General features: G+C 40.0%; 1 long non-coding RNA gene across 1 annotated transcript; it reads right to left on the bottom strand.

Moving 5' to 3' along the window:
- Positions 1–510: 510 nt before the first annotated feature.
- Positions 511–9890, bottom strand: LOC132824247 (uncharacterized). Its single transcript, XR_009645651.1, has 2 exons — positions 9832–9890; positions 511–2225 (listed from the first exon to the last, which is right to left on the bottom strand). It is a non-coding gene; the product is annotated as an uncharacterized LOC132824247 (long non-coding RNA).
- Between the last annotated feature and the right edge of the window lie 15905 nt (positions 9891–25795).

Raw genomic sequence — 25795 nt, 5'->3', positions numbered from 1 at the left:
TGATTTTGCTTAAAACTTTATGGTGTGACTATTTTAGTTTAAAACCTGAAATTGAAATTTCTTTGCAAAAATTAATAATCTCCACTATGATCATACCATTTTGAAACATACATGGAACCTTCCAGTACCATACAATAAGAAATTATCTTTTATCTTAAATAGGTTTGGTCAGTTAAGTACTGACTGGCAAGAGAATCTCTGAATTTCTTGGTGTTTCTTAGGACAAAGTCTGATGAAAAAGCATATTCTTTGAGCTAATGTGTGCATATACAATTAACACTAACTGGCAGTGAGAGAACAGACATTTTAAGAGTGAAATTTCTTTAAGATTTTTTAGTTTTTGTGGAAGGTGGAGAAAGGAGAAGACAAATTCTATGGTAATATAAATTAACTGACTTGTATGCAGAAATGCTTTTCTCCCATTGATTACAAAACTATAATTAGCATTGTTTGTTAGAATGCATAAGTAAGATGCTTAGAAGTCTATCAGACAAGTGCACACTTGCTCTGTTGCAAAGTTGAACTTGTTTAATTCTTAATTTACATAACACAGCTTTAACATGACAATAAAAATTGTGAAGTTTTAATCCCAATGGTATCAAGAAGCACCTTTTGGAATTACTTGCATAGAAAACAGCTCTGCAGCAATATTTAAAAAGACTAAGGTACATTAATACATTTCACTAAAGTGTTTTTATGTCCCTTCAATGGAACTGAACAGAGGCTTTTACAAAATTGGAGCACAGAATGCCATCATTGACACTGAAGGGCAGTGAGAAGGTTAATTGTAAGCAATACAGAGAATGTTATTCTTATGAAAGAACATCTTGCTGTTTCTCTGTCCATACATCCTGCCATTTTCTATTTTAATTAGAGAATATCCTGATGTATAAGCAAAAAAAAAGTAAACTTTATCCACTAAGGCAGACATGTTTACCAAATTGATCAAAGTCATCACAATGACATCTGTGCATGCAATGCTTCAACAAGATTAAAAAAAAAACTTTAATACATTTCTGGCATTATTCTGAAGTTCACTGTTTAACATAATCCCTGGTTCATAAGTGAGAAAAATAAACAGCATGCATGATATTATTTTATGAGATAACATACAAACTGCTTTTCATACATAATTGAAAACACTTTTCAAGCAAAGCATGCAGAATAGTTAAAATGTTAAAATTCTTGTTATTCATATACTGAAATTATTTTCCATGACCTCTACAAAAGATTTTAAAGATTGCATAAAGATCCAGGAATGTTTTTTGGAGCACAGACCCTTTGAAAACATAGCAGAACTTTTTATTATAACATCACAAGATATAAAAATTAAAAAAAAAACAAATGTCTCAAGGTGATTACATGCGCTTCACCTGTGATGGCCATTTTTTTCTCTACAAGATCAGAAACAGTCAGTCACACTCAGTAAATCAAAACCAATTATTTGACCTCAATATAAAAATGATACACTATGGTGCAATCCTCAGTTTTGAAAATATGCAAGCAGCAAAAGAAATGCTGTTTAATTTGACTAAAAACCTCATACATTGCAGCTGGCGAGTGTAACAGTGCAAATCTTTTGGAGATTCTTAAGGTTATAGTTGTTTACAACTCCTTTTAAGGCTTAAAGTATCAGTAGAGAATATCCACAATGTTCTTCTTTGGTGAAGGTTTGATCCCAACATAGTGTTAGATCACAATTTGAAAATATAAGCATTAAGCAGCATTAACTGAAATCCAAATATTATTCCAAAAATGGCTCCTCCAACTTGATATTGATACATCATGCAATTTACTATCTGGAAGATTCCAATAACTGCTCCTAGGATAATCCCTGGCATCAGATTCTTCCATTTTTTGATCCATCCTAAAAGGCCTTCTGCATTATTCGCTTCCTGTTTCTCCAAACCCTTAATTATTAAAGAACTGAACTTCAATTTTAATGGGCATGAGCATAGATTTCTGGATGCTTTTAAGATTAGACAGCAGAGTTTTCGACCCAGAAAACTGAAGATGAAACTGATAGGAACAGAAATAATGAAGAATCCAGCCCACCAACACACCCACCAGCCATACCAAAAACCCAGCCAGTGGCCACAATTCTCTTCCACAGATGGTTCTTCTTCAACAACAGGTGTTGGAGATGTCTTCTGGTTAGGAATCATCAAAAAAACAGGCTCAGTTTTTGCGGCCATTATTTCTGCAAGCTGTGCTTAAGGCTTCATCTGCATAAAAATTACAGTAAAAATCTCAATACATCTTTCTGCTTGATGCTGAATACTAGTCACAAACATGGATTCTCTGCAAATGATTATGGATGAAAGAAGTTGCTGATTTAGAGGAAATGCTCCTGAGAAATTATTTACAATTATATCTAGTATCAACACATCACAAGACATATCAGACACTGGCTGAGTCAACTCTGAATTTTATCACTTCTGGGACAGAATAAGCATAGGTGACTTGCCTGTCAAGGTTCACACATTACTCTCATTTGTGTGTTATGACACAGGGTAAACCCCTCTGCTAATTTAAAGCTGACACACTAAAAAGAGTGCCGTAATTTGTGAAAACTCGAGAGGCAAAGAACTATCCCAAAAGTCATCATTTAAAGTAAAATTTTTGAAGTCTAACAGAGTTAACTAACAGCTATTTACAACTCATTTATCTAAACTTATCTTTTACCTACCCCCCTACAATACTGGTCCAATAAACCCCCCCCGATTAAGATTTAAAGAAAAATTCAAATTTCAAAACCAGCCAGCTGTTGAATCTTCTCTTGGTGTCTTCCTCTATGGATTTGCTCTCCAGTCAGAGGTGATCTTTTTCCTGTGCAAACTCCTTCTCTAGACAGGTACACCTCAGAGAGTTCTTACTAGCAGCCTACATTTGTTGATCTTTTGTCCTCCAATTGTTCAAATTTTTTTTAAAGTTTTATACCCCAAAGCATCGGATCATTTCATTGGTGTTAATAGTGTCAAAATACTAAATTCAAACTTGATTGGAGTTTCGTATCTTAGAGCATAATTTAAACTGATTGGCCGAATTTGAATGTGTTTTTGTCTCCAGGAAACCCAGTTATTCTAGCTGTTCAACTAAATGCTACAATGTTACCATGTTCAGAACACTTGGTGCTGTATCAGATAGTTCTGCTAGCTTTTAACTCTCTTAAAGGTATTGTACCCCTTACATATTCATAACATATGTTTCAGTGACCCATTCAGAAAATTTTAGTGATTCCTAAGAGAGGTTGGCTATCCTTAGAATTAGAAACATAGGAATAGGAGTAGGTCATTTAGCCTCTTGAGCTGTTACAGTTTTTCAAAGATATCACGACTGATCTGTGACCCAAATCCATATTCCCACCATTGTTCAATATTTCTTAATAGCTTTGCTTCACAAAAATCTGTCAAATAATAGATTCAAAATTAACAACTGATCAAATACGGAAGGGAGCTTCAAATTCTACTTGCAGTGGAGTGTGAATTTCCCTACCTCTAAGCCAGAAGGCCAGATTCAAGACCCACCAGCTCCAGAAGTGTGTCATGATATCTCTGAGCAGGTTGATTAGGAAAATATAAAATTCCACTTGTCTTTGTGTGCAAGAGAGTTTCCTGTCTGCAATACTGCTCTCTGTCTCTTCCTGACCTGTAACCATTTACCACCATACTACTCTGTCTGGCTGAGCTCATTCTTTCTTTGAGCAATTTCTCATTTAACCCCTCTCACTTTCTTCAGAACGAAGGTGTGGCCATGGATACCTGCATGGGCTCCAGTTTTGCATGTCTCTTTGTAGGGTGACATTCCTTGTTCCAATCCTACTCCTCAAGTCCCTCCGCACAACTCTTTATTCTGTTACATCGATGACATCATTGGTGCTACCTTCCTCTCTCATGCTCCCTCCCGACCTGGAATCGGACAAATTTATCAATTTCGCTTTGAAGTTCCACTCTGCTCTAACTTTCAGCTGGACCATCTCTGACTCTTCCCTTCCTTTCCTCGACACCTGTTTTGATTTCTGGGGGTAGGCTGGCCACCACTACAAACCCACGGTCTCCCACAGTTATCTGGACTATACATCCTCACATCCTGCTTCCTCTAAGGACTCCATTCTGTTCTCCTAGTTTCTCTGTGTCCATTGCATCTATTCTGATGCTGCCACCTTCCACAGGGGGTCTCAGAAATGTCCATCTTTCTCAGAGGATTCCCACCATCATATATGATATGACCCTTAACTGCATTAGACCCTTTTTCTGGAGTTCCACACTCACAACCTCTCTTTCCTCCCACAACACCGATACACCCTCCCTTCTCCTCATTTTCCACTCCACCAGCATAATTTCGGCCACCTCTCCCTTGTCAGAATTCCAAAGGGACCATTCTCTCTGGGGAACCTTGGTTCACTCCTCTTCCACTCCCAACAATTCCTCACAACAACTTCCCATGCAATTGCAAAAGGTGTACCATCTACCCATTTACATCCTTCCTCTTCACTATTCAAGGCTCCTGACACACCTTCTTGGTAAAGGAGTAATTTACCTGCACTTCACTCAATTGACTGTAATAGATGCTCACAATATGGTTTCCTCTGCACTGGGAAGACAAAACACAAACTGGGTAACTATGTTGCGTTACTAGAATGACCCTTAGCTTCTGGTTGCCACCATGTACCCTGGCCACTCTAACAAGGCACAACGCAAGCTGGAAGAACAGTATCTCAATTTCCATGAGGGGATGCTGCAGCCTTCAGGGGTCTATCAAGTTCAATAATTTTAGGGCCTGAACACCTTGTTCCAAGCCTCCATACCCCAGGTCTTCTCATAACATGGGCTGCTTTCAGCACTGCCGATCCATTTTCACCTACAAATGGTGGCTATTATCAGCTTTTCTTTCTCCAATGTTTACCATTATACATCCTTTTGCCTGCCCAACAATTTTTCTCTCCCACTAAGCTCCACTCCCATCTGTTATGTGCTCCGTTCAATGTCTCCAAACCCTAACTTCAGCGCATATACTACTTCTTCTTAGCTTCCCTCAGTTCTGAAGAACTACTGAACGTGAAACATTAACTCTGCTTGCTCTCCACAGATGGTGCCGGACCTGCTTAGTTTCTCCAGCAATTTCTGTTTTTGCTTCAGATTTCCAGCATCCACAGTTCTTTATTTTACAACAATATTGCAATCCCTGGCTCTAACTTCAATACAAGTTCTCTAGTTCCAGACTCTCCAACCAACAAAAATCATTTCCCTTTACCTGTTCCATTAGTTCCTTTAATTATCTTGAAAACTTTGACCAAATATTGTTAAACCTACTAAATTCCAAAACAACCCTAGTTTGTGTAATCTCATCACTCAACGTGTCCAAGTATCATTGTGGTAAATCTTCACTGCACTCCCTTCAAAACTAATATTTGCTATCCACTCAAGAAAAGGTGACAACTGCTCAGTATTGTCTAACACGGATTTTGTACAGCCATACTTTGACTTCTAGAAGATGAGAATACAAAGGGCAGCATTCTATTATCTTTTTCATTACATTTTGTACACTCTTGTGACATTTGAATGATCCAACTATCTGAAACCCGAAGTATTTTTATTGTTTCTAGCTTTTCCCCATTTAGAAAGTAACCTGTTCTATCCTTTTCAAGGCCTAAGAGTTCACATCTGACTACACTGAAATCCATTTGCCATTGTTTTTCCTTATTCACTTAAGCTATAAATATCAATTTTGTGTTTTGCTATGCTGCTTACAGTTTTCCTATTATTAGAATACATGGTTATGTAGCAGCAGGGTGGAATGAATTGGATCACTCTTTCAGACAGCCATGAAGGTTTGGATGGCCTATTTTGATGCTGAAAATTCTAAAACAGCACACTAATGAAATTAATGTGACTATCTTGAGGTAAATGGGAAAGGAAATGGAATACGTTTACCTCAATCTGTAATAATAGACAACTCCCTCATTTCCAAAATTTAGGTCATTTGTTACACTGATTACAAAATCCTCTTACAAAAGTAAAGATTAAAAATGCATTACCCTCATATATTTACTCAGGCTCTCCAGGTGTTCACTTACAGCTTCAGTTACCTCCCTTTCTCTTGAAGACAGTCACTTGGTTCTGACATACGATTCCACAGATGATGACAACCTAGATATCTCACAGAGTATCCATTTTTAAATTCCCAACCGTGGTAAATGCAGACAGGCCAACTCACCAAAAAGGGCATTACAACCAAACTCAATCTCAGACAGAGAAAGTAGACCAGTGTACCCACCTATCTACTGTTGGAGATTAATTTAGCACTGACCATGAATTGAAACTGACTTTCTGGTATGTCTGATTCAGTGTCTTTATACAAACATGCAATGTATGAAAACAAACAATGAATTGCAAGTGTAAATTCAACTTGTATGGTATGACATGGCAGCTATTACTGAGTCACAGCTAGAAATTGATCAAGTCTAAAATATACTGAGTTCTCAGATTTATAGAAAGTTAAGAACAATGGTTCAGGTGAAGGGGTAACAATTAAGGATGAATCAATGAGAAGTATGCATGCAAGGGAGATGTTGTGGGTAGAATTGTGAAATACAACAGATTAGAACATGTCAAAAAGATGGTGAATTTCTTGACTATGCTTGGAATAGCTCTCTGGAACAACATCTTGGAACCTGCAAGGCAACTTCAGATTTTGTGATGAACAATAAATTAGATTGAATTACTAGCTTAACATTTCAAGAACATTTATTTAATAATGATAATATGACTGATTTCAGCATTCTCTTTTGGAGCTATTTTAAACTTTAAAGTCATACAGCATGGAAACTGACCCTTCTACCCAAATCATCCATGCTGAGCAGGTTTCCTCAATTGCACTAGCTCCATTTGGCAATAACCCTCTAAACGTTTCCTATCTGTCCAAATGTCTTTTAAATGTTGTAAGTGTACCCATCTCCATGTCTTCCTCCGGTTGCCTATACACACCACCCTCTGCGTGAAACACAGTGCTCTTCAGGCCCCTTTTAAAATTTTTCACCTCACCCTAAAACCTCTAGTTTTGGACTCCCCCACCCTGGAAAAAATCTTGGCTATCAACCTTGTCTACGCCCGTCATTATTTTATAAACCTCTATATGGTCACTCCTCAACCACCTACACTCCAGGGAAAACATTCCCAGCCTATCCAACCTCTCCTTGTGACTCAAACGTTCCAATCTCAGTAACATCCTTGTAAATCTTCTTTGCACCCTTTCCAGTTTAATAGCATCCTTCCTCTCACAGGGTGATCACAATTGTATGCAGTACTCCAAATGTGACTTTACCAACGTCTTGTACAGCTTTATCATGATATCCCAATTCCTGTACTCAATACTCTGACTGATGAAGGCAGTGTGGCAAATGCCTTCTTCACCATCCTGAGGTTAGTTAGGCCACTTTTGGAGTATTGTTTGCAATTCTGGTCTCCACACTATAGGAGCAATGTGGGGGCTTTGGAGATGGTACAGAAGAGGTTTGCTAGAATGTTGCTTGCATTGAAGTGTATTACCTACAAGGAGAGGTTGAATTACTTCACTTCAGCGTCAGAGATTAAGGGGTGATCTTTTAGAATTATGTAAACTTATGAGAGGAACACAGTGTAAATAATGGCAGTCCTTTTCCCAGGGAGAAATATCAAAGACTAAAGGGAGTAAATTTAAAGTGAGAGGGAGAAAACTAAAGGAGATATGCAAGGCAAGGGTTTTTTATACAAAGGTTGGTAGAGGGTGGAACGCACCACCAGGGAGGTGATAGAAATAGATATGATAGCCATGTTTAAGAGGCATTTAGGCATACATGAACAGGCAGGGAATAGAGGGATATGGAATATGTGCAGGCAGATGGGATGATAGAGTCATAGAGATATACATCATGGAAACAGTCCCTTTGGTTCAACTTGTCCATGCCAATAGATATCCGAAATAAATCTTGTCCCATTTGCCAGCATTTGGCTCATATTCCTCTGAACCCTTACTATTCACATACCCATCCAGGTGCCTTTTCATGTTGTAATTGTATCAGCCTCCTCTACTTTGTCTGGCAGGTCATTTCATACACCCATCACCCTCTGCCTGAAAAAGTTGTCCCTTATGTCCCTTTTAAATCTATCCCCTGTCACCTTTAACCTATACCCTCTAGTTTTGGATTCCTCCACCTTGGGAAAAATACCATGTCTATTTATCCTATCCATGCTCCTCAAGATTTTATAAACCCCTATAAGTTCATCCCTCAGCCTCCGATGCTCCAGGGAAAATAGGCCCAGTCTATTCAACCTCTCCCTTAGCTCAAATCTTCCAACCCTGGCAACATCCTTGCAAACCTTTTCTGAATCCTTTTCAAATTTCACAACTTCTTTCTGATAGGAAAGAGACCATAATTGCACGCAGTATTCCAATACTGGCCTAAGTTTAGAATGGTATCATGGTCAACGCAGACATGGTGGACCAATGGGCCTATTTCAGTACTTTACTGTTCTGCATTCTCCTATCCTGCAGATTTCTAACCAAACTCTCCTGGTATGGAAGTTTCACAAACTAAACTCTTTTGCTGAGATGATGTGGAGGTGCTGGTGCTGGACTCGGGTGGACAAAGTCAAAAATCAGACGAAACTGGGTTATAGTCCAATAGTTCAAGTAAACCTGTTGGACTATAACCCAGTGTCATGTGATTTTTGTCTTCTAAGTGAGAAACTAAACTTGTTGACATCAGGTAGATACCACAACTGTCCACAACCACAAAAAAGTCATATTTGGAGAGAATGGTATTTGTCCCCCTAACTATTCTGTTAGTTGCTAGTTCTACATTCCTTTTTACCACTATCATCTGAATGGTCTCCTGTATCACACTTGCTATCATTCAGTCTGCAGGCACAAAGTTACTCACCACTGCTCTACTCTTACCTCTCACCTTCTTTTCCCAATCACCAATTCCTCACCATAACACTTTCTGATACAAAATCTTGTCCAATTTCTGCTTCAGCATCAGGTAGGGTTTTATTAATATGTACCAATCATCCATGGGTACCTGCTGTGATTGTATAGTTCCCTGCATCTATATAAAGCAACTCTGAAGTGCTGCATTGTCAGAAATGTAATCTTTTGGACGAGACCTCCAAAGGAAGTTCATGATAAGGAATCAATGGTTTAGAGGATGTTCGAGAAAAAAAAATTCAAGAGGGTGGTAGAAATATGGAACATGCTGCCTGAGAGGGTGGTGGAGGAAGGTACTCTGACAACATTTAAGAAGCATCTGGAGAAGCACTTAAAATGCTCTGGCGCAGTTGGCTATGGACCAAGAGCCAGTAAATGGGATTAGCGTAGTTGGTAGCTGCTGGTCGGCACAGACATGGTGGGCCGAAGGGCCTGTTTCTATACCATATGGCACTATAACTTCCAAAAGAAGGCGCTCCATAAATGTAAATTCATTTCCTTTTCAGTTGGAACGTACTTTCTGTTTTCTCTCGCTAGAGGGCTCGCTGACGACTAAAAACATCAGTAAAAGCGGTTTCAGAGGCAATGATCATCACTTCTATCTCCTGACCAATACTAGACACCCACCCCGGGAACATCCGGGCTTTCAAGACTGGCCGCTCAACCGGCTAACATCCGGGCCTTCCATTGTCATAGCAGCAATGCTCAAGGTCATTTTGTCTGCCCGATCCAACCGATCAACAGCCATCGGCAGTCGGCAAACAGTTGGTGAAACATGCTGGATTTTGATATCCCTCTTTAATCCGTCCACCATTTCTATCTAGAACCTCGCCGGGCCCTGCTTGCCTGCCCCGATATACTCACCGTCGGCTCCGCGCCCTCACTGTTGTTTTTCGGTGGACGCGCGAGCACGTCTAGGCAACTGCGCAGACGCAGCAAGCGCCGAATTGCGAAATATTGATGGAATGAATTTTAAATTTACATAACCATGTAAACATAGGAAACATCACAACTAAAGAACCATACATCGGCAATCGTACAACAAAATAATTACAAACATTTGAACAACTATACAACTAAATAATCATGTCAACAGAGGCAAAAATAAACATTTTGACGTGTAATCCCCAACTCTAAACCAGGAGACCCAGGTTCAGGTCCTACCTGCTTAGGAGGTGTGTAGTAACAGCTGATCAAAAAATATCATAAAAACATGGACGATATGAGCAGGATGGGGCCATTTGGGCCCTTCGAGCCTGTCTGTCATTCACCATGAACATGGCTGATGATCCAACTCAATAGTCAAATCCTGCCTTCTCCCTTTGATCTCATTCAGCCCAAGTGCTATATCTAGCCATCTGTTGAATACATTCAATGTTTTGGCATCAAATACTTCCTGTGGTAATGAATTCCAGAGGCTCGTCATTCTTTTTGGTGCATAGACCATGTCCTAAATGGTCTATCCCAAATCCTCAGACTTGACCTCTGGGTCGGACACACCCACCATCAGGAACATCCTCCCTGCATCCATCCTGTCTAGTCCTGTTAGATTTTATAAGTGTCTATGAAATCCCCCCCTCATTCATCTGAACTCCAGTGAATACAATTCCAACCTAGTCAATCTCTCCTCATACATTAGTCCTGCGATCCCCAGAATTAGCCTGGTAAACTTTCGCTGCACTCTCTCAAAGTTTAGAGGCAGTGGCTGAAGACACTGTGGTACATCTGTAAGGCTGAGACTCATGTGGATAGCATGTCTAGAGAGGTGGTCACACCTCAGGCTGAAGGTACTGGAGGGAAAATGTGAATGGGTTACTAATAGGTAATCAAAGAGGTAGTGCAGGAGTACCTGGCATCCTGTTTATCAATCAGAATGCTGCTTTGGAAGCTGTGGAGGATTGTGGTACCTCAAGGGAGTGCAGTCTGGCACCACAAGCAGCCTGACTGCACAGGAGGGGTGGAAGAAGAAAGGAAGAGCAATTAGTAATAGGTGATTCAATAATTAGGGTAACAGACATATGTTTCTGCCGCTACAGATGACTCCAGGTTGGTGTGTTGCTTGCCTGATGGCAGGTTCATGAATGCCATTGAGCAACTGCAGGGCCTCATAAAGAGAGAGGGTATTACAGAGGTTGTGGTACACATTGGTACCAATGATATAGGTAGAAAGAGGTATGAGATCTTGCATTAAGAGTTCAGGGTGCTAGGCAGTAGATTCAGAAGGGCCCTGAAGGTTGTAATCTCAGGATTACATCTGACGCCACGTGCTAGTGAGAACAGAAATACGAACTAGAACAGATGATGCATGCCTCAACAGCTTGTGCAAAAGGGAGAGCTTTAGATTAACTAGGATTATTTCTGGGGAAGTTGAAACCTCTATAGGCTCTACAGGTGTACACCTTAATCAGAATGGGATTAACATCATTGTGGAGGGTTTTCCGGCACTGCAAGGAAAAGTTTAAACTAGTTTAGTAGGGGGTCACTGCATTACTGACACAGCATAAATTATAAAAGGAACCAAGGCAGAGTGAGTTCTGCCATGTGTGTCTCAAGGGAATAAGGCAAGGCTGTATGGTTTCTACTTAATGCAGGCATATGAGAGTCAGATAGACTAGTTAAGAGTGTGGATTGACATGTGGAATTATAATGTTATTGCCATCACACTGATGTGGTTGAAGGAGGGAGAACAATGGCAATTCAATATTCTGGAGTAAAGGATCTTCAGGCAGGGCAGGCGAAGGTGCAAAAGTGGAGGTGGTGTTGCAGTATCAGGGAGTGAGTTACTGCAGTAAGGAGGGATGATGTCTTGGAAAGGTTGTCAAATGAGGCTTTGTGGGTAGTTTAGGAATAAATGGGGCCAGTTACACTGTTAGGAGTGTATTATAGACCCTGAAACAGTCAGCGGGCAATTGAGGAGCAGGTGTGTAGTCAATTCACTAATGTGTGTAAAAATAAAAATAATAATAGTTATATTAGGAGATTTCAACTATCCCAATATTAATTGGGATAATCATATTATAAAGGGGTTAGAGGAGGCAAATTTCTTCATCTGTATTCAGGAAAGCTCTTTATATCAACATGTAGGTGATCCTACACAGGATGGTGCAGAGTTGGATCTAATTCTAGCAAAGCTGGACAGGTATTTGAGGTGACAATGAAGGAGCATTTTAGTGATAGCAAACAGAACACCATACATTGTAAGTTTGTTCTGCGAAAGGAGACAGATGGTATGCAAAAAAAGGGTTTTGAATTGAGGTAAGGTAAATTTGATTAAAATAAGGCAAGATCTGGCCAAAAAGATGGAACAGCCATGGAAGTGTAAATTATAGAACAGTGAGAGATGTTCAAAAAAGGTACTGGGAAGAGTACGGGCCCAACATGTTCCCTTTAAGATGAAATGTAGGAGTAACAAGCCCAAAGAACCCTCGCTATCTTGGAATTTTCATGCCTGAATAAAATGGAAAAGAAATGTATAATAGTTACAAAGGGAGAAAAATAATGGAGGCACCAGAGGAACGTAGAAAGTTTCTTGAGGATCTCAAGAAAGCAATAAGAAGAACAAAGGGGGACATGAGGAAACATTGATGGGCAAGATTAAGGAGAATTTCAAGATATTCTACAAATATATCAAAGCCAAGAGAATAACCAGGGAAAGAGTAGGGCGATTCAAGACCAAGGGGGAAATCAGTACATGATATATTGTTATGGGGTCTTGGGTGCACATGAAGGAGTTTGGGGATGGAAGATTGCATAGTAGGGCATGAGAGAGAGAGTCCAGTTATGCAGCAGTAGGGATAGGAGATTCAGTTTATTACTGAAAGATAGAAATGCCTGAAAACATTTGAGAAACCCCATGAAAACTTGGGTCTAGCACCAGAGAGGGTGTAGAAATATTGTTGGTGGAGTGGGATTGAGATGCAAGAGTCAGTGTTTGACAACTGTATACATAGAAGCATTAAATACCAGTTTTGTAGAAACTTACAATTAAATAAAAATGGTGTAATTGCCTAGCCTGCATGAACCAGATTCTTAAAGGACTTGACAGAGTAGATGCTGAGAGGTTATTTCCCCGATGGGAAAGTCCAGGACCAGAGACCATTATCTCAGCCCAACGGGTTGTGCATTTAAGAAAGGGGTGAGGAAACATTTCTTCTCTTGGAGGGTAGTAAATCTGTGGAATTCCTGTGGGATTTCCTGTTAGAACTCCTGATGCACACACCCACTTCTTCAGCTTCATCACCATCTGGACACAGCCTGCTTTCTCCTTTAGCATGGGTGGTGGAGGTCCCCAATGGAGAAGCTCTCAGTATGGGAGTCCTTCTGCTTTCCATTGTGGGTCTGGTGTGGAGGGTGTTGCATTCTGCAATCCTATACAATTGTAGACTGAGCTGCATCACTGGTTCCCAGTACTGATCATGTTCCATGTCTACATTGGTTCTGGGAGGTTATACAACCTCTTTAGTTTCTCAGGAATCTATTTTTAGATATTTGTTCACATCAGCCCCATGCTGTTGATCTTTTGGCATTCTGTGCAGTGGGGCTGTGGAGCATGTCAGATGAGTAATTTGGAAGCTTTCCTTCTTAGTTTGTTCCTGGGCCTAGCCAATATGGTTAATAATAGGTCCAGGTCAAAATTGCTAACATCTTTCCACCCTTTCGTGGCTATGTCCAAACCCAAGTGCCTTAGCCAGGAAGTTGTCTGATCATAGACCTGAGCCTGTTTAGAAACTTCAGGCACCAGTGAAGCTTGATTGTATTCTCTCCCCCTCAAATGAAAATCTTGATTTAGCAAGTGTTTTTAAAATAAGGTTTCAATATCCCTAAAAGGGCTGCTTTGTTTCTCTTTCATTTTTGATTAACTAATTCATATATTAAAGAGAGAACTGGACTCTTTCCCAGTGGGAAGCTGGCTTCTGAACAAGGAAAGGGCTTGAAAGAGAAAGGTGGAAACTCTTGTTTATTTTAAACTTTAGATATAAAATAAAGCTCTTGTAAATCTCAGAAAGTATTTTGCAACCAAATTTATCTTATGGATTTTGATCTGTTAAACAAGTGAGAATTCACTTGGCATATTGTGTATAGTTTTTGTCAAATTTCCTAAGGAAGGATTACAAAGACCACGTCTTTTGTGTGTTTTGAAATTGTGGACTGAAATGAGAAAAAAATTACTTTAAAACTGAGGAATGAAAGGTTGCTGTGTGGTTTGGAAACAAGTAACTTGATACTCTTTAGAAACACTATTTACAGAGCTTGGGTTACAGTGCTGGTTGCTGATAACGTGGAACAGATAGTATGTTGATTCTAAAACAAAAGGACAAAAATCTTGGAAAAAGAGTTGTGCCATTTAAGAGGGGATGAAGAGGAATTTATTCAAAGGGTGATGAATCTTTGGAACTAGACGAAAGTGAGGACTGCAGATGCTGGAGATTAGAGTCAAGAGTGTGGTGATGGAAAAGCACAGCAGATCAGGCAGCATCCGAGGAGTAGGAGATTCGACGTTTCGGGCAAAAGCCCTTCATCTGGAATCTTTGGAGTTCTCTTCCTCAGAGGTTAAGCAAATTCAATTGTTAATCAGGTTCAAGGGTGTCTGGAGAATAATGAGATGAAGAGATATGGAGATAGTATAGTAAAGTTGCATTGAGATGATCAGCCATGATCTAAAGTGGTGGCTCAGACTTGATCAGCTAAATGGTAGAAGGTTGTGTGTAAATGGAGATTCAATTGGCAATAAGAAGCAGATTGTTTTGTGGACTAATTACCATCTACTAATGATAAAAGTCTTCTGCCTGCCAGCAATTGTGTAATTGTTTCTCAGGTAGCTGAACAGCTTTGTGCTGTGAACAAGATGCACAGAAGCCCTCAGGTCACCACCAGATTAGGAGCTCTCTCCATATTCTCTGCAGTGAAAGCCACTTGTACCTGAAGAAAACCAGTTTATCTTTCCTTAAGCAGTTGTTGTAAGGTATGGCCTTTATTTGATAAATCAGAGACTTTTTTGTAAGTGAATCGGCTACAGTATGGCTCCTGCAAACCAGTGGAAGCATCCAAAGAAGATGACTGAGAGGCAGCATTTTGACTAGCGCAAAAGTCTTAAGTGCTATCTCAGCAACCCTTATGAACAGGAATTGCTGAACTGTTTTCCCAGTTTTCCCTTCTATTCATAACTTAGTTTTTTTCCTGTCTGTCTCTGTTTATGTGTGTAAGAGTGCGTTTATAAGGGGATTAGAGTTATATTTATGAGTTATATGTTGTTGATTCATAATTGTATACTTGTAATTAGAGACCAATTATTGTAAGTAACAGTGTTTTGGGTAGATAAGGGATATCTTCCCCATCAGTGGGGAGATATAGGGAGGCAAATGATGGATATCAAGCCTGCCTGTGGGGGAGTGGTGCTGTCAGGTCCTGGAGTGGAGAGTGGTGTCAGGTTTGCCAGGGATGTCAGTTCCAGGCAGTGGGCTAGAGGGAGTGTGGCTTCTTGATAGGGGTGGGCGCCAGGTCCTTGGAGGGCATGAGGTGTCACTCTTGGTGTCATATCACGGGCCATGTCGGGTCTGGCATTGGGGGAAGAACAGGATATCCTGTTAAGTTCCAGGATGGGGGGGCAGTAAGAGATCTGCTGAAGATATAATTGGGGTGATTAGAGAGTTGGCGGGTCAGTTCACCACTTGCCCAGGAATTAGACTAGTTTCTTCTACTCTTGTAATGTTTCCTTGGTAATTATTAACTTAATTGCAACAGCATCCTCAGTCTAATTCAAATGACTAATATTGGAAGGTTCCATGTGCAAGGACATCTTCAGTTTCCTGGGCAATTCCCTCAGAGCTTGCAACATAAGTGATTTTGCAGGGTCCAAATGCACAATTCCATTATTCCTTGTAGAAACGAATGTCTATCCATAGGAAAATCTGGCACATTAATTAAGGGATCATTGGTCAAGAACTTGGTGCATACATATGGGGAACAAGTGGTAGTTTGTGGGGTATGAACTAGAAATAAAATGCTGATTCGAGAAATATATGAGTGGACTGTGTTAACCAGCATTTTACCCACTACTATTTAACAACAGTTGGAATCATAGAATCCCCTAAAGTGTGGAAGTAGGCCATTCGGCCCATCGAGTCCTCAGCTGTCCCACTCAGACCCAGTCCCCTCCCCTGACCCTGTATTTCCCAGAGTCAATCCACTAACCTGCACATCCCTGGACACTATGGACAATTTAGCATAGCCATTCCACCAAACCTGTACATGCACTGTGGGAGGAAACTGGAGCACCTGGAGGAAACCCACGCAGGGAGAATGTGCAAACTCACACAGACAATTGCCCAAGGGTGGAATTGAACCCGGGTCTCTAGTGCTGTGAGGCAACAGTGCTTTCCACTGAGCCACCATGCCGTTCTAAGGCAATGGGCAATAAGTAAATGGGCAAAAACTTGGCAGATGGAGTATAGTATTAGAAATGTGAATTTGTTCACTTTGGAAAGAATAGAGGAGCAATGTATCACTTAAATAGAGATAGACTGCTTCTGATGACCTAAATAACATTCCTCCCTCAATAACATTACAAAGACAGATTAACTGGACATTCTGTGCAAATGCCATGTTTACTTGCAAAACACAGGTTCATTAATGTTTGGATTGTTCTGAAACTTCTGAGTATTGTGATAATATATTATGGCGCTCTTCCTAGATTACAACATTAACAAAAACATAGCTTGACTATCTGGTTATTCTCATTCAGGCCTATAAACCTGCGATAACTGAATTTCCCCAAGTCTTCATTTAATCATTCCAGCACGGGTGACTGTGCCTTCAGTTACCTGTGCCCAAAGCTCTGGAATTCTCTCTGTAAACCTCTTCATCTCTGTACTCCTTAAAACCTAACTCTTCAACAATCTTTTGGTCATCTTGTATCCTCATGTATCTCAGTGTAAAAAATATGTCAAAATTATCCTTTATTTTTCTGATATTACTAGGCATTGAATACAAGTTGTTCTTATAGCTTATAGTGCTTAGCTAACTCAAGATGACATTATCTCCTGAAATCATGTTTAAAAGTCTTGGTGATTTTTTTATTTTCATTTTATTCCATTTTCATGATTTGTTGCAAACAAGTGTTATGCTGCAAACAAAAATTACTTGCTGGGGAAACTCAGCAGGTCTGACAGCATCTGTGGAGAGAAAACAGAGTTAATATTTTGAGTCCAATGACCCTTTTTCATAAATATTGTTGTATACACAGTGCCAAGATACCCACATGTTGATATTTAATGATATCAATCACATGCTGTCAGCTGTGGCTCAGTGGTTTGCACCTTCATCCTTCAGGCAGAAGATGGTGCGTTCATAGTCTGATTTCAGAGACATTAGCACAAAAATCTATGCTGACAGTGCATGCAAAGATTACAATACCTTTCACACGGGATTTTAAGTAAGGCCTTATCTGCCTTATTAACTTGATGTACAAGATATCACATTTTTAAGGACAAACAGAAGAATTTATCTTAGCATTCTGGGCCATGATTTATCTTGAAACCAAAACTCAAAAATAAATAATCTGATTAATATCAGGTTGATATTTTGTATTAGAACTCTGTAAATTGCATCTTTCTGACATTAGAACTGTACTTTTATTTAAAAAATACATATTTGCTGCAAAACACTGAGAAATTCTGAAGTTGTGAAAGGCATTAATAAATAGAGGTCTTATTGACATTAACCAATTAATGACTATGGTCTATTTATTATATTTTGTCATAATTCAGTGCACTACCAGAAAACATCATGATCCATATATATAGCATTCAGTAAAGCTGTACATGATGATGTTTTGTAGTCACATGATAGTATTTGAAGGAAACATATTTTCTATGACAATAATGGTATTGCTGTTCTCTCTACTGGCCATGCAGGAAATTGAATGACATTTACTGGTGAAAACATAAAACAAAAAATGGCAGCTAGCAATGGGCAGCAAATCTGAAAATGTAGCTGTTTATAATGTATGTCTGCTCGACATGAAAGATTTTGAAATTATTTATGCACAATTAAAATCAAACATTTTTTAAACTGATTAATGTTTTTGCTGTAAAAACTTGCATAAATAATGACCATCAAACTATTACTCATTAATGATGCAGAAAGTAAGTGTCTTTTCTAATCCACGCTATTGTCATACAGTAAACACCAAATAAAATTAAATATAGGTTCCAATCATTAAATCAGTTGAATGAAAATTTGAAGTATCACTGAAAATATTTATAAATTTTTAGGAATATATATAATATTATATATATAATACATGCTATATACTTTTCTTGATATATATCATGACCTAGGTTTGGTATATAGGACACAACTTCAAATGGCACAAAACTTGGAAGTACTGGAAGACATACACAGATTGGTGGAATGGCTGGACCAGCAGGAAATGACATTTTATGCAAAGAAGCACATTTTATTAGAAGAAAAAAAGTGATAGAAAATATGAAATTCAAAAGGAGATGTAAAAACAGAGTTTTGGCAAACCATGGACATTGAGAAACCTCAGTGAAGACACTTCTTGCAGAGAAGTGCTTTACTGCTTGATAGGTCATTGCAAACTTCTTATGCAACTTTACCTTCTGACTCTGTCAAGGTGAACAGCAGGAACTGCAACACTAACAATTGCTCTCAGAACAGGACTATCACAATCAACTATTTTCACAGTTCCATGTTTCTCCATAGTGCTGAAGAAATGCTCACCAAGGTCCAGTAGAAAGGATGTGAGACCCTGCCAACAGGATCTGCATGAAGGAGATTAGTTCTCTAGACTTGTCTGAGAACAAGTTGCTCAAATTCTTTCAGCAGATTCATGGTGACACCTGCAATCTTCTGGAATAAGACTTCTTCCAAATTAGTCAAGAAGGCACACATTGTCAAGGATTGACAAGATATATTTTAATGGAGGGTAATGTCTCAACATTTCCCTGTGCCTTTTGCCAATTTGCATACTCTCTACAAGGAGAAGCAGCAGTGACAAGAAAATATTTGTATTGGCTTATGTGGTGAAGAAGAAATGTAAGAAGGATGCACGTTTCAGAGAAGCATTATCAAATTTTATATAAGCTAATAGATTTCTCAAAATAACTGAAAATGCTAAAAGCTGCTTTTGCATAGACCAGCAAGTGCCATTGGACTGTGATTAAAAAAACACTACAGGCTTTGAGGCCTTGTGCAAAGCTGTTAATTCTTTCGGACCTTCAGGTGACCATCCTCCAAGGTGGACTTCGGGACAGGCAGCAGAGGAAAGTGGCCAAGCAGAGGCTGATAGCTAAGTTCGGTACTCATAGGGAAGGCCTCAAACCAGACCTTGGGTTCATGTCACATTACAGGTGATCACCGTTGCACCACACACACACACACCCTTAAAGACACACACACTCCCACACTCCCACATGCACCCCCTCACAGACTTAAGACACTCTGCACTCAGTACACACACACACTTTCTCACATTCACAACCCCCACCCCAGACAGACACACACACACAGACAAAGACCCACATGCACACATATATTTTGTGGGGTGAATTTGTACTTGCAGAGTTACATTGCACTTTGCTCAAAAACTGTATACATTCATGTAGAACTCTGAGCTCAAAAACTGCATGAATTTATGTAAAACTCTGTTATCTCACTTTCTAGATTGGAATCAATCTAAACATCAGGTCATGGACAGAGAACACAGGAGGCTAACACCTTCAACATATTGTCTAGCTATCACCATTGTTAACAGTTAACCCGAGAATGCAACTTTAAAAAAAAAGGTTTTGTGATTTACAAATGAAAGAAGTGAAACTATCACTGTATTCTAACAGATGAAAGGCTTAACAGACAATGAATTTTTCAATGTATAATTTCAGTTACATCACACTGCAAATTTTTGCTATAAATTCTGTGTTACGATCGAGCCCTCCACTATCACCTGATGAAGGAGCGTCGCTCCGAAAGCTAGTGTGCTTCCAATTAAACCTGTTGGACTATAACCTGGTGTTGTGTGATTTTTAACTTTGCTAATTCTTTCAGTTACATTGGGCCTAATTTTCTAGGGGCCTGTACAATGTGGGCTATGGTGAGAAATGTGGCAGAATTGTGTGAGAAATACAGCAATGTTTATTTAGATGCTGGAAGCAATTTGCTGCATTTTTTAATTGAATTCTGGGAGTTGTGGTGACATTCTCACGAGGGAACAGTCAGGTGCCTGTAAAGGTGCCTGGATTGTTGCTTGTTAATGAACCTATTAACTGTATATCTCACCTCAATAATATGTAGTTTCCTTTCCTAATACCTACTGTGAACAGACTAGAAACCAGGAATTCTCAACTCAGAGTGGGTACCTGGCAGTTCAACTTGCATCTTGCTCCAAAGGACCTCCATGTTGGACACCAGCACAAACATGTCAGGGAATACTCTGTGGGCCCCCAACTTCATGGACATTGGAAGACAACACGTGCCAACCTCCAAGAATCTCATGTCACATCTCTGATCACTTATAGTACACTTCTGCACATCAATGCTGCACCTCTGGTGCAAAAACAACTACCATTTGTCATGCTGCTGCAACGAGTCTTTGTGCTCAGGGACATGCACTCAGCTCATGGACCAGAATAGACTGCATTGCTAGCCGTTCACTTGCTCTCTTCGCAATTACTCACTTGCAGCCTACGTGGATGCTCACAACATCCCTCCCTTTCCTTGCTTTTTATGTTCTTTGCCCCTCAGCCATAGATACCAGTCACACAGTATCCCTGTATTTTATTGCCATTTACCACAGACAAAAAGCCAGAATTTTTTTTTTGGTTGTCAGCAGTTTTCAACAAGTGAAGGAACATAGCCTTTAATCAGGGAGTCATGGCACAGTAAGTCAATGGTAGCCACCAATACCAGATGCCTGTTTGGCATCCAGGTATTGCAGCTTCACTGAGTTGGGAGTTAATTTTTATGGTCCTGGGACTGCTCCTGCCATGCTGCTATGACTCTCCATTGAATCTGGGAGAATACCACCTATCTGCTGACTTCCTCCACTCCCTGCTTCCCCCACAACCTAGTCTTCAGACATAAATATCAATCTTTCCTAGCTGCTATCAGTCCTGATGAAAAATCACCAGATTGGAAACATTAATTTTGCTTCATTTTTAAAATCAGATGGTGCCAGACCTGCTTAGTTTCACCAGCAATTTCTGTTTTTGTCTTAACTGCTTCTTTTAAGTTCTGGTCCTGTGAACTATGAAGATCTTTTCTTTTGACACTCTCTCAAATGAGGTTATAAACATTTTCAGCTTTGAATAACCAATGCAGATTTCTTCCCAAACATTCCTGGTCTTTAATCCTTCACACTCATTCCTGGTGCCCATCTCTTTGTTTTGGAGGAGAAGAGGTTTCTATTTCTTTCCCCACCTCCTTTTTCCAGAGGTGATATTTGTTTTTTTTTGTTTTCTTTATTGTTCTTTGTGTGCGCTTGTTAAAAAGAAAGAAAAAAAAAGACCAGCACTCATAGAAGGGCATGGCTTGTCACTGGCCACCCTGGTGTTTCCTTTCTTCCTGGGAGTGGAAATTGAATAGAGATTTGTACACCTGTTGTCTTTCACTGTCTCACATGTGCACACATACAACATGGGTGCTGGGGAAAATATAAGCACTACCACAGGTAATGTGGTGGGAGGAAAAAAAAACACCAGCACTTATATGCCACTAGTTTAAAACCCAAGCTTTTTAAAAAAAACTTGAATTTTTCACCACATGTGGCATTGCCACATAACACAATGGAGGATATCTTTTATATAAAGACAGATCTTTGTCCCCACAAGAGCATTAAGCTGTTCACTCTTACCAACATTGTCATGGTTAGTTGCATTTTCAGCAGATAGATTAACGAGAACAAGATCATGTAGGTCATTCTGTCTTGTGGCTTTTTCACGACTTGCCACAGATCCCTGCATAGCAGCCATGTCACTTTAGATAGTCATGGGCATTGAAGTTCCCTTCTTAACATATATTTAGTGTCTTTTTAAAATTCATTTTGTGGGATGTGGTTGCTGCTGGCTGGTCAGCATTTCTTGCCCATCCCTAGTTGCCCTTGAGAAGGTGGTGGTGACCTGCCTTCTTGAACTGCATATCATCCGCCATCATTTCCGTCACCTCCAAACGGACCCCACCACCAGGGATATATTTCCCTCCCCTCCCCTATCAGCGTTCCGAAAAGACCACTCCCTCCGTGACTCCCTCGTCAGGTCCACACCCCCCACCAACCCAACCTCCACTCCCGGCACCTTCCCCTGCAACCGCAGGAAATGCAAAACTTGCACCCACACCTCCTCCCTTACCTCTCTCCAAGGCCCCAAGGGATCCTTCCATATCCGCCACAAATTCACCTGCACCTCCACACACATCATCTATTGCATCCACTGCACCCGATGTGGCCTCCTCTATATTGGGGAGACGGGCCGCCTACTTGCGGAACGCTTCAGGGAACACCTCTGGGACGCCCGGACCAACCAACCCAACCACCCCGTGGCTCAACACTTTAACTCCCCCTCCCACTCCACCAAGGACATGCAGGTCCTTGGACTCCTCCATCGCCAGAACATAACAACACGACGGTTGGAGGAAGAGCGCCTCATCTTCCGGCTGGGAACCCTCCAACCACAAGGGATGAACTCAGATTTCTCCAGTTTCCTCATTTCCCCTCCCCCCACCTTGTCTCAGTCGATTCCCTCGAACTCAGCACCGCCCTCCTAACCTGCAATCTTCTTCCTGACCTCTCGCCCCCACCCCACTCCGGTCTATCACCGTCACCTTAACCTCCTTCCACCTATCACATCTCCATTGCCCCTCCCCCAAGTCCCTCCTCCCTACCTTTTATCTTAGCCTGCTGGACACACTTTCCTCATTCCTGATGAAGGGCTTATGCCCGAAATGTCGAATTTCCTGTTCCTTGGATGATGAATGTTACTTGCCACTTGTCAGCTCAAGCCAGGTTATTGCCCAGTTCTTATTGCATTTAAACATGGATTGCTTTAGTATCTGAGGAGTCGCAAGTGGTGCTGAACATTGTGCAAACATCGGCGAAGATCCCACTTCTGACCTTATGATGAGGGAAGATCATTGATGAAGCAACTGAAGCTGATTGGATCTAAGGACATTATTCTGACGAACACCTGCAAAGATGTCCTAGAGCTGAGATGACTAACATCAAACAACCACGACCATCTTCCTACCAGTGGAGAGTTTGCCCCCAGTTTTCCATTGTTTCCAGTTTTGCTAGGGCTCCTTGATGCCACACTAAGTCAAGTGCAGGCTGATGTCAAGTGCTATCACTCTCACCTCACCTCTGGGATTCAGCTCTTTTGTCCATGTTTGAACCAAGTTTGGATATACTGAGCAGGTCTGGGCAGCACTTGTGGAGAGATAAACAGAATTACCATTTTGAGTGTGTTATGTGCCTTCTTTAGATTGAAAGGTATTAGAAAATAGTTTTTTTTTTAAAAAAAGCTTTTAGTATGGGCAGAGGAGAAGCAAGAGGGCAGGTGATGTATTGGCACAGTGCAAAAGACAAAGAGGTTGTTAATTATTGAAAAAGAGGAAAAAAGAGTTGTAAAATGGGTATAAGTTAAGCTCAACACAAACTCAAGGAACAGTATATAATCTTTTGATTAAGCAAATTCATATCATAACTGCAGGTTCTATTTTTTTCCAGACAACAGCTATTGGTGATTCTACTTTTTTCAATTTGTCCTCACATTGACCTATCATTTACTTCTTTACTTGATCTATTATTATCTTTTGTCGTGCACCATCATAATATTGTCATTAGTGTCACCTGCCTTCCATTACCTCACATACATTCTCTTTTGTTTTCTCCTATTTTTTCCTGTCTCAGTAATTACTTTAAACCTATTACAACTCTTAGATTGTTCAGTTTTGATGAAATATTGATGTTCTGAAACATTAAGGTTATTACTTTCTCCAGGGATGCTACCAGACCTGTTGAGCATTTCCAATAATTTCTTCATATTTCTTTCCCTCAGATTTTCAGCAAGTGCCCATTTTTCTTTGGTATTAATTTATTGTCAGTGTTTATATTATAGCAATTTGTACACATATATTCATTTCCTGCCTGTCACATAACACATATATATTCTATGTTGTACTCCTCTATTATTCTTAATTACAGGCAAAGTCATTCTAGGCAAACATTTCTCAGCTCATATTAATTTTTCCACTAATCTCTTAAGAGAAGAAAACCTGCTTTTTGGAAACTACAGGGCCCTATCAATTTGGGAAGCAGATTTCTGCCATGTAACTTAAAATAATATCTTTAACAGTCATTTTTTTCATTCCTCGGGGATCTTTCCATTAACTTTTGGCTAAACAATACTTCAATTTTTCTTCAAATTCTCACAATCTGGATTACACAGTTCAAGCATGGGTTTCCGTAACTCTCACTTCAACATTTGGAATGCACCCTTTGTTTTCAAGAATCTGCTGCTATGGTTTCAAAGTGGAACCAAGCTGATTTTTTCCAGAACTTGCACCGCAACAAGGTTCACTGTCTAATTGCTGAACATTTCTTGCTTTGGTTTCCAGCCAAACAAACTTCCCGTGGCTTGTCTCCTAACCAACATTGTCTTCAACTGAATACCAGCTTCAACTTGCATGCTGCATCAAGGAACAATAAAACTAGCATTTATTCTAGGTGCACACCTATCATCTATTCTAGGTGCAGATCTGGCATTGTATCTCCTGAATCTCAAAGAGTTACCAAATACATAAGACCAAAACATGACAGTCTCTCAGCCACTTTCCAAATATCAATCAATCTTGTCTTTTGGCACGAACACAATTCAGAGTTAAATTCAAAACAAGGAATCTCATTAAGCTCTATCCATCTCCATAGTATTGAGATTCACATGGCCTGTTCCCAGGAGGAAATACAAATCAACTATATTTTAATTGCAAAACTTTCCTTAATTCTGTGAAACCACATGAATAACTGATAACATTTACTGGAATAGCTGCAGCCATTATGGTTACACTTCTTCAGCCAAATAAACTCACCAGCCATTTTATGACTCTCCCCTTTTTATTCTGTCCTTATCCAGTAAAAGCAAGTTATCTCTTGAATTGAAATTATGTAATATATAATGTATGTGCTTTGCTTGCCTAATATTTATCAGGAATTTTCCCCACTGAACTTAAAATTTCTACACTTCTAAAACATAAAAAGTATGGCATTAGGCAGATGTAACAACTTGCTGACCCATACAAAATTATGTCTTGTTACAGAAAATGATCCAGCTTGTTGTACTGCAATACTTCAGAATATATAACTTTTAATTACAACCAGAGCCTTCCACATATGACTTTGCTATCCAATACAAGATTTACTGCAGCAGCTAACTAGATTTACTTTAATTGAACCTTCCAGTTCTGGACCTTGAAGGAAAAGGGAAGGAAATGCATGGAAACACGACCACCATCAAATTTCCTTTTAAGTCACATACCATCCTTGCTCGGAACTATATTGCCATGACTTCATTATCAGTTGATGAAAATTCTGATGCACTCTGTGATAGCACTTTGGGTGTCCCTGTAATACGGGGACTGCAATGGCGAAAGAATCTAGCTCACCAGAGCTTTCGGATGTTGCCTGACCTGCTGTGCTTTTCCAGTACCACTCTGATCTAAATTCTGGTTTCCAGTATCTGCAGTCCTCACTTTTGCCTTCATTCCAACTCAGCCTTGCTGACCAGGTATCCCAACCCAATCTAGTCCCACCTGCCAGCAC

Source organism: Hemiscyllium ocellatum, chromosome 18 (genome assembly GCF_020745735.1).
Source record: "Hemiscyllium ocellatum isolate sHemOce1 chromosome 18, sHemOce1.pat.X.cur, whole genome shotgun sequence".
NCBI classification, from domain to species: Eukaryota; Metazoa; Chordata; class Chondrichthyes; order Orectolobiformes; family Hemiscylliidae; genus Hemiscyllium; species Hemiscyllium ocellatum.
Note: the sequence above shows the minus strand (reverse complement) of the source record. Positions and strands in the feature narration are given on the sequence as shown.